Raw genomic sequence first — 9,957 nt, 5'->3', positions numbered from 1 at the left:
AGAGACTACAGTCTCATCAGCATGGAGGAAATAGCTAAACAGTCGCAAAATGAAAGGCCTTTTAATATATAGAAATCATTTGTAACAATTTAAACCACAGTTTATAAGGACAATGCTGGTCAACAGTTTCCTAAATTTTTGCCTGTTAAAAAATAAGACAATTCTGTTGACATTCATAATACTGACATTCTTCCTCAGCTCTGTGACTCATTTTTAAAATGAAAATATGAGTAATTTCCCTCATACTATATATATGAGGTACTAAAATAGCCAGGGCTCTAATGCAGATTCTAGCTTAGCAGAATTTTTCAGACTCTTTTTGCACACAGCACCTGCCCAAGAAGGAACTAGATCACGGCTCTTGCCTGATTAGGCCCTAGAAATAAACAGCACTCTGGCCTGAAATAGGTCAGGCAAGGCAACATGGCATTCTGTCACATTCTACAACAGGCAACTGCCCTGAACAGTCCCACTCCAGTCCCTTTTGAGGAACTGGACATGGGAAGGGTTCTGCTATGGATACATAGCATAAACCCTGGACAAAAATCATTCAGTCCCACGATCAGGTAAAAGATTTACTCTCGGGATTCTGGGTCTATTTTTTCCTCTTAGATATGACAAATGGAAATTGAGTATGATGCTGCCCAATAGACGGTGGGGCCTGGCTTATGGATCAGGTAATCCAAGAAGTCTAGCTTCCCACAGGTATAGTAAGAAAATAATATCAGTGGTTATTTAATATTTAGTACATGTCAGGTTCTTAATGCATTTGTACATTACACGAATGATTTCATCTAATCCCAACCATATCCAGGGTATGTTTTGTTGTTGTTGCTAGTGTTGTGTTGTTTATTTGTTTTTAATGTGGTAAGAACACTTAATACGGGTTCCACTCTCTTAAACTAAGTGTACAATACAGTATTGTATCATCAGAACGTACAGCAGATCTCTAGAACCTAATCATTTTGCACAAATAAAACTTTATACTGGGTGAACAGCAACTCCCCCTATACCCTTCCCCCAGTGCCTGGAAACCACCATTTTCCTTTCTGTTTCTTTACTTTTCTTTTTTTTTTCTTAAACATTTATTCAGTTTTGAGAAACAGAGACAGACAGAGTGGGAGCGGGGGAGGGGCAGAGAGAGAGGGAGACACAGAATCTGAAGCAGGTTCCAGGCTCCAAGTTGTCAGCACAGAGCCTGATGCGGGGCTCCGACCCATGAACCATGAGATCATGGCCTGAGCCGAAGTCGGAAGCCTAACTGAGTGAGCCACCCAGGTGCCCCTCCTCTCTGTTTCTATAAGTTTGACTATTTTATGTACCTCGTGTAAGTAAATCATGCAGTATTTGTCCTTCTGTGGCTGGGTTATTTCACTTGACATAATGTCCTCCTGATTCATCCATGTTGTCACGTATAAAAGGATCACCTTCTTTCTAAGGCTAAATAATATTCCATTGTATGTATATATCACATTTTCTTTGTTAGTTTACCTATTGGTAAACATTTAGATTGTTTCCACATCTTGGCTGTTGTGTATAGTGCTGCAAGGAATATGGGAGTACAAATATCTCGAGATCTTGATTTTAATTCTTTTGGCTGCATACCCAGAAGTGAGATTGCTAGATCATGTGGTATTTCTTTTTTTTTAATTTTTTGAGGAACCTCCACAATGTTTTCCATAGCAGTTGCTCCATTTTATATTTGTACCAACAGTGCACTAGAGTTCTAATTTCTCGATAACTTCACCAACACTTATCTTTTTTTTCTTGATAACAGCCATCCCAACAAATATAAGCTGATACCTCACTATAATTTTTTTAATTTTTTTTAATGTTTATTTATTTTTGAGAGACAGAACATGAGCAGGGGAAGGGCAGAGAGAGAAGGAGACACAGAATCGGAAGCAGGCTCCAGACTCTGAGCTGTCAGCACAGAGCCTGACATGGGGCTCGAATTCATGAAATGTAAGATCATGACCTGAGCTCAAATCAGCGCTCAACCAACTGAGCCACCCGGGCACCCCAGATACCTCGTTATAATTTTGATTTGCATTAGTTGATCATCAGTGGTTAGTGATATTGAGCACCTTTTCATTTACCTATTGGCTGTTTGTACATCTTTGAAGAAATATCTATGCAAGGCCTTTGCCCATTTTTTAAATTGGGTTATTTGTTTTTGTTATTGAGGTGAAGAAGTTCCTTATATATTTTGGATATTAGATATAATATGTGTGTATTATATCTTTGGATATTAGATACTTGTTTTAGAGATGGAGAAAGGAAATCACAGAGACGTGGGCAGTTTGCCCAAGCTAACTGCTAACTGTAAATGTGGGCCAGGGTTCAAACCCAAGCAGTGTGATGCCAGAGCTCACACTCAGAGCCACTGTGCTGAAACTGACTCTCACAGAGTACTTTTCCAAAGTTTAATACTGGGCCTGTAAAAAAAACTTTATTAAATTAATCTAACATGAGTCTTGCCTAGGCAATAATATTATGCATAAGCATGATGCATAATTTTGAGTATATATATTCTTTTTTGTTTTCCTCTATTCTAGTTTAAAATGTTCTCACTTCTGGGGCACCTGGGTGGCTCAGTCAGTTAAGCATCCAACTTCAGCTCAGGTCATGATCTCACAGTCTGTGAGTTTGAGCTCCATGTCAGGCTCTGTGCTGACAGCTCAGAGCCTAGAGCCTCTTTCAGATTCTGTGTCTCCCTCTCTCTCTGCCCCTCCCCTGCTCATGTTCTGTCTCTCTCTGTCCCAAAAATAAATAAAAACATTACAATAAATAAATGAATAAATAAATAAACAAACATAAATAAAATTCTTCTCACTTCTTATAAAATAACAAAAGTACTTATACACCATTTTTCAGGTCCTTGAAGCTTTCTAACTAAAATCTCTAGATTTCCTTTTTTACCTTCTTGTTTTTCTTTTTAGTTGTTATCAATTTTATTTATTTGTTGTTACTATTATTGTTAGTTTGAATAATTTATATGTAATCAACTTTTGCTAATCTTGGATTATCTGTATTGACCCAAGACCAACTCTTTGAATCTTTTAGCTTTTAAGATCAGAAAAAGGAAAGAGGACAGAAAACTAGCATCCCACAAATACTGTTTCCCCATGGCTGTAGTTTTGTCAATTTTTGTCAATTCCAGAAGTGATTCTGGAAGTGCCACTGGGGGGGTGGGGGGAAGGGGTGGACTGTTGTAGTCACTGTGGCTAGTGCTAGCCCTGGGAATACTAGTGAGAGAAAAGGAGAGGATCTTAGCTGGAAAGAGGTCAGGGCCTCATAGCACTAACACACTGCGATCCAAGATAATCCCATAGGTAGCTGGACATTCTGACTTGGCGGGAAGAGGACATGCAGGCTAGTATTTCTCACAGAGACATTCCCACTAGCAACATTCCTGGTCTGACAAGTTTCTGCTCCAAAACCACTGAAGAATGGTAGGTTGACCACCTTTTAATTACCTTGTTGATTAGCTCTGGTTAATAGAATATCCTTCATTATTTTTGAGCCAAAATCTGTCAGCGGAGAGAAGAGAGGGGAAAAAAAGCTGATTTTTCTGAAACCATCATGATAATAACAGTTCGTGTTCACTGAACCTTTAAAATACACCAGCATCCAGAGTGTTGTCTGTGAATGTTCTCATATAGTTTTTATAGCATTTACACAACACGTGCTTTTACTGTTCCATTTCACAAATGAGGAGCCTAGTAGCCAAGATTCTTTCAGCTCTAATGATCTATGATTCCTAAATTCTCTCTAATTCCCTAAAATATGAATTCTCCCCTCAAGAAAAATAATTAAAAAAGAGAAAGAAAAGTTAGTGGATTTTAAAACTTTAAAGTTCTTTCTGGAACTCTGCAGCCATCCTAATTGAGAAACTCTAAAATTCTGACTGGTGAAATCATAAGACAAATCTCCTGGCCAGTGATCTCCAGGCCCCTTCCCTATGTCCTTGAGCCCTTGAGAGAAATGAACGATAAGGGCTTCAGGCTCTTCTCATTTCTCTACACACTCCCCACCCCTAGCTACTAACACCTTTCTAAGAAACAGGGCTTTTCTTCGTGAGAAAAAATACAAACAGTCATCTTCATATTTTACAAACTCCAGTGCTCATTCAACTGAGATAAACATAAATATCTGGTCAGAAAATTCTCCAAGTACTCAAGTCTTCTGTGGGCCCCTTCCCCACATTGAACACTCTAATTCCAAAGTAGAATTGAATCCGATTTGAGTTCTGTCCCCAAGAGGAGCAGTTTTTATCATTGATTTAGATGAAGACACAAGAGGCAGTTTGTGAACCCACCAGGGGAATACCTAAGAATATAGAATCTGGGTTTCAAATCTGAGTTCTAGCCATGGGCTAACAAGGTGAAATGATATAGAGAAAGAGGCAGGGTTCTGCTGTGGTTCTAAAAAACAAGCATGGGATTCAGAGCCACGTTGTAGAAATACTGAGGCATTTTATGCAATAGTTCAAAGAGAGTCAACAGTGTGATGTAATGGTAGGAAGTAACAGCCTACCCCCTCCCACCACCCTTGCAAGGAAAAAATAAATAAATGATCATTTGTCCTTGGTTTAAATTTTATTTTATTTTATTTTTTTTAGTTTATTTATTTTGAGAGAGAGAACACATGTGGACATGAGGAAGGACAGAGAGAGAATCCCAAGCAGGTTCCACACTGCCAGTGAGGAGCCCAACATGGGGCTCAAACTCACAGAGAGATCATGACCTGAGCCAAAATCAAGAGTCAGATGCTCAACTGACTGAGCCACCCAGGCACCCCTAAATTTTAAATTTACAATATATAGTTAAGGTTGGTGATGTCTATCTGTACTCTCAGCTGCTCAGAGAACTGGTAAAATGTTGGGAACCCCAGTCTCTTGTAGTCACAGACATTCCAAAGAGGGTGTCCAGGAGATCAAGGTTATCTGAAAGCAGCTTAGTGGAAACAGAGTTGAAGACTCTGGAGGTATTTGAAAGAAGAGCCTGTGAAACAGGAGACAGAGCAGTCACTCAAAGAGTCCTCCCTGTGAAAGCAGAAATTAAACTTATTCCAGGGGGCTATAACAATAGGACCAGGGTCAGGAGTAGAAGTTAGTTAGAGTTCAAGTTCAGCACCATATAAAGGAGGAGCGTTTTTGTTTTTGTTTTTGTTTTTGCCAGAAGGAGCTTGACTGAAGAACAAGCATGGCTGATAGGCAATCACAGGGAGGAGAGCCGTTGGGCGGAAGATGCTGGAGAAGGAATTCAAGTGAGCCAGAATGGCTGACTTGGTTGACATTTCAAGACTCTCACAAACCTAAGACTCCTAAGATTTACTCAGATATGGCACATTCCAGTGATAGACAGCTAAGAACTTCCAGTCCCTGAAATCTGACAGAGCAAGAACCCAAATGCCTCTCATCCCACTTCTTATAAGGTCTGAAACTTCATTTCTTCAATCCTGGAAAGCTCATCTTAGCCTGAAAAGGACGAAGAAGAAGGTGCTCAAAGCCACATTTATAGGCTTCCAGATGAACTTAAACTATACTTGAGACAGTGCCCAGAGGCAGCCCCGGGGCCAGTACAGAGAAGGGGAGGCTGGAAGGAGCTTGGAACTTGTGTGTCTCTGACTAGTTTAGTCGTGTGTATGCTGTTATCCAAAACATGGACTGACTTTTAAAAATGGATATTGTTTAAATAAATAAAACTCTGCAAATAATAGACTGTGAGAATTTACTTTTCTTCCCACCAGTCCTCTAGTTCCTAGCTAGGAGCTCTTGTCCCCCTGGGACATGTAGATTAAATACCAATATATAGATTTCCTCCTTGTGCTCATTCTTACACAAGTGGTAGCAGTATTAGACTCTACACACTTTTTCCACTTTTCTCAATAACACGTTCAAATTTCAATGAACGAAAGAGTAGAAATATTTAAAACAAATGCTCACAGTTTCCTTTCTTTTTTTTTTTTTTTTTTTTTATTTATTTTTGGGACAGAGAGAGACAGAGCATGAACGGGGGAGGGGCAGAGAGAGAGGGAGACACAGAATCGGAAACAGGCTCCAGGCTCCGAGCCATCAGCCCAGAGCCTGACGCGGGGCTCGAACTCACGGACCGCGAGATCGTGACCTGGCTGAAGTCGGACGCTTAACCGACTGCGCCACCCAGGCGCCCCTCACAGTTTCCTTTCTAAATCTGGCCCAGCCAGAGGCAATAGACAGCTGTGAGTTCGTCATTTTACTTCTTCAGCCCCTGACTTAATCATGGTGCTGTTATCCTTTCATTCAATAGATCTTAAAATTTGTATTTCCTACAGCCTTGTTTCCTCTCTAATTTAGTGCAACAATCCTTACCCTGGATAAAATAAGAAAGGAGATAACTGTGTTGATTATAAGCAGTTCTTAAGAGTATAATGCTATTGACCAACTCTACTGGTTATAAGCAGGATCTCCAAATCATTAATAAGTGATTCAGAAGGTAAGTCTCTCCTCTATGAGAGACTAACTAACTGTTTTAGGAAACCAATTAGAAAGCATTTCTCCCTCTTTCAGGGATATCTGATTCCTTAACAGTGTTTGAGAGTCTGTTGCATATCATCAACAGTCAAGAGCTTCTAAACATTAGCCACTGACTGAAACATTCCTTTTCTTTCTTTATTTCTTAAACCTGTCCTTTCTATTTTTGTAGGTGAGTTCTCAGAGGTATAGCCTAAAAGTGGCAAATGAGGCATTAACAAAGTTGCCCTATTTGATTCCAAAAGCTAACTCTCTTGGACAGTTCCCTGTCAAGTAAACCACTTCCCTGCTATGGGGAGATGGGGTCACGATGCGGATCACTACTTTGAAATGACAGAGGGGAGCCGTTAGGGGCTGAATTGTGTCCCCTCCACATAAATAGATAGCTTGGAGCCGTGGTACCTCAGAATGTGACTTTATCTGGATATAGGGTCTTTACAGAGGTGATCAAGTTAAAGTGAGGTCATTAGGTTAGGCCCTAATCCATATGACAGGTGTCCTTCTCAAAAGGGAAATTTGGACACAGAGACAAGTACACTTAGAAGGAAGGCAATATGAAGAGACAAGGGGAGAAGATAGCCATCTACAAGCCAAGGAGAGAAGCCTAGAACAGAGCCTTCCCTCCCAGCTGTTGGAGGAATCAACCCTGCCAACATCTTGATTTCAGAATTCTAGCCTCCAGGACTGGGAGACAACAAACTTCTGTTGTTTAAGCCAAAGTTTGTGCTACTTTGTTAGAGAGCCATATGATGGTATTAACATCACATTGATTGGGCAAAATTATGGAGTAAAGCAATCCTTGTCAGCTCACCTACTCTGCCTTCTTGCTTCTAAGCATCTGTCCCAAATGAATACCTTTTAAAAACTGTGATATACCTTTCTAGAAGTGCTTCACAAGTAATTAAGAACAAAGACTCTCGGGGGTCCTGGTGGTTCAGTTAGTTGAGTGTCTGACTCTTGTTTTCAACTCAGGTCATGATCTCACAGTCATGTGATCAAGCAGGCTCTGCACTGGAGGTAGAGCCTGCTTAAGATTCTCTCTCTCCCTCTCCTTCTGCCCCTCCCCTGCTTGTGTGAGCTCTGAAAGGAAGGAAGGAAAGAAGAAAGAAAGAAAGAAAGAAAGAAAGAAAGAAAGAAAGAAAGAAAGAAAAAGAAAAGAAAGAACTCTTGGATTGAGCTGCTGGAGTCAAAAACCCAGTTCTGCCTTTACTACTGACTTTACTATTGATGAGTACTTAATTTCTCTAAACCCTAGTTTCCTCCTCTACAGACTGGGAATGACAAGAGTAGCTACCTAAGACAGTTATAAGAATTAAATTAGTGAATGCATGTCAAGCTTAGCTCAATAAATGTCAGCTATTGTTATTGTTTATTTTGTTGGAACCTTCTCAAATTATCTAAGGTTCATGGTAGAACTTAGCTGTAGGTCAGCCCCATCTTGGCCCATTATTTGAATGGATTGGCCAGAGACAAGGACAAGAGCAATATTCTGATTTTTGTTCTTCTCAATTCTATAAGTTAAGTGTGATAAGAAGGGATTAAATTCAGAGTGGAGCACTCAAAATGATGAAAGGAAGAACCAACACCTGTGGAGGAGAAAACAGCCACACAAACAGTCACCATTTTCTCAGCACCCACTGCGTCCTACCTAAGGTACTATGACAAAGACAGAGGACTGGCCTGACAAGGCATCCAGTTACTAGACATGTGTTAGAATTGGAGAAGCAGAGTGGTAAGACCCTTCAGATCTCTGACTCATCTTCTAATTTCAAAAAAAAAAAAAGGAACAAGAGTCCTGAAAGATAGGAAGACTGCAACAAGATTATCTGTCATTTTCACAACAGAGCAAGGCTCAGATAAGACCTGGGTTTCTTCTTTTGTGAGAAAGATAAGAGACTTCCATGATACAGAAGGAAGACTGACCCCAGAGAGTGACCTATACACATCTAAGACCCCTAACATCATCATTCCTGAAGAGCTGCAGAAATGGGCTGATGATAACAATAATACCACGTATTGAGCAACTACTATGCATGCATGGCACTATGTTAATTATTTTGCATGCATGAATACCTCACTTAACCTTCACATAACAACCTTGCAAGGTGGCTATGAAGAAGAGTAGAGTTCAGGTAGGATACTCAACTTACCCAGCATCTAGAGCTGGGGGGTATCAGTCAGGACAATCAGCTTCTACTCTGGACAGCCTCCTAGAGGCAGCCACCAGCACCAGATGCTGCTAAGGGTCCATCTTGCTCTATAAGTGTATATTTTTAGACTATCTAAGCCACAGCAATGAGAAGTTTTATTTTTTACGAGTGAAGTAAACTCACTTGATCTTCCATATGGAGTTTCAAACTATGAAAATTATCATCAAATAAGTACCACAATCATCTTGATGTAAGAACAGGTTCTTATACAAAATCTTTGGTGAATTTAGGTCTGATATTGTTTGTGCTACCATAAATTCACTGACATTATTGCCTTTCTCCCAAGTAATGACACTACAACATTTCCCCCCTGTACTTTCTTAGCACTGTGTAATGAAATGCAGTGGAAACCACAGGAAATATTGTGGTTGGGTTTTGAACTTGAGCCATCACACTCAACCCGAACACTGTGACAAGGGTACTATGGAATTAAAAAAAAAGGGGGGGGGGGTTCAAAATTGAGAGGTCCAGGTCCTTCTTTAGGTGACAAAGCAGCCTGGGGATGACAACAGAAACATCACTGGGGCACCTGACTTATGGCTCTTTGTTACAAATGTCTCCATTTAAAATCAAAACCAAGAACAAATTAGTGGGACACTCTACTTGGATGCCCCCTCAGCTCCCAGAAGCAGTGTGCTGACAAGAGGCTACATCTGATGATGCCTACAAGTATAAGTACTGGCATATTTCCTAGTAGTTAGCATTGTCCTTGGCTCTAAGTTAGGTGATGAGCATTTCCTTTGTGTCTTTTGTTTCTAGAGCCAAGTCAAGGGCTGGCAAAATGTCCTGTTGCAGGATTGCATAAGACCTCCCTCTACATCTCATCCCTAGATGGTTAAAGCGACAACTCTCTTACATTTCAGCAGGAAGTGAAGTAAGACCACCTGTTCCTTCTGTAAATTGCCAACGAAGCTTGCAAAAGATACATCACAAACCCAAAATAAGCACAAAAAGAAAGTGAATGAATGACAGTAGAAAGACATACCACGTACTGAACACTTTTTATGTGAATGTATGCATTATCTCATGTAATCTCAACAACCTTATAGTAGGTGCTATTATAACGAATCTTTTTACAGCTGAGAAAACCAGAGATTTGAGAGACATTGACTGTCATGCCCAAACACACACACACACACACACACACACACACACACACACACACCTGACTGAGGTGGAACTCAGTCCTAGTTCATTAGACACTTATGGATGTCTCCATTCCTCCTGCCC

Source organism: Panthera onca, chromosome C1 (genome assembly GCF_046562875.1).
Source record: "Panthera onca isolate mPanOnc1 chromosome C1, mPanOnc1 haplotype 2, whole genome shotgun sequence".
Lineage (NCBI taxonomy): Eukaryota > Metazoa > Chordata > Mammalia > Carnivora > Felidae > Panthera > Panthera onca.
This window is presented reverse-complemented; position numbering follows the sequence as displayed.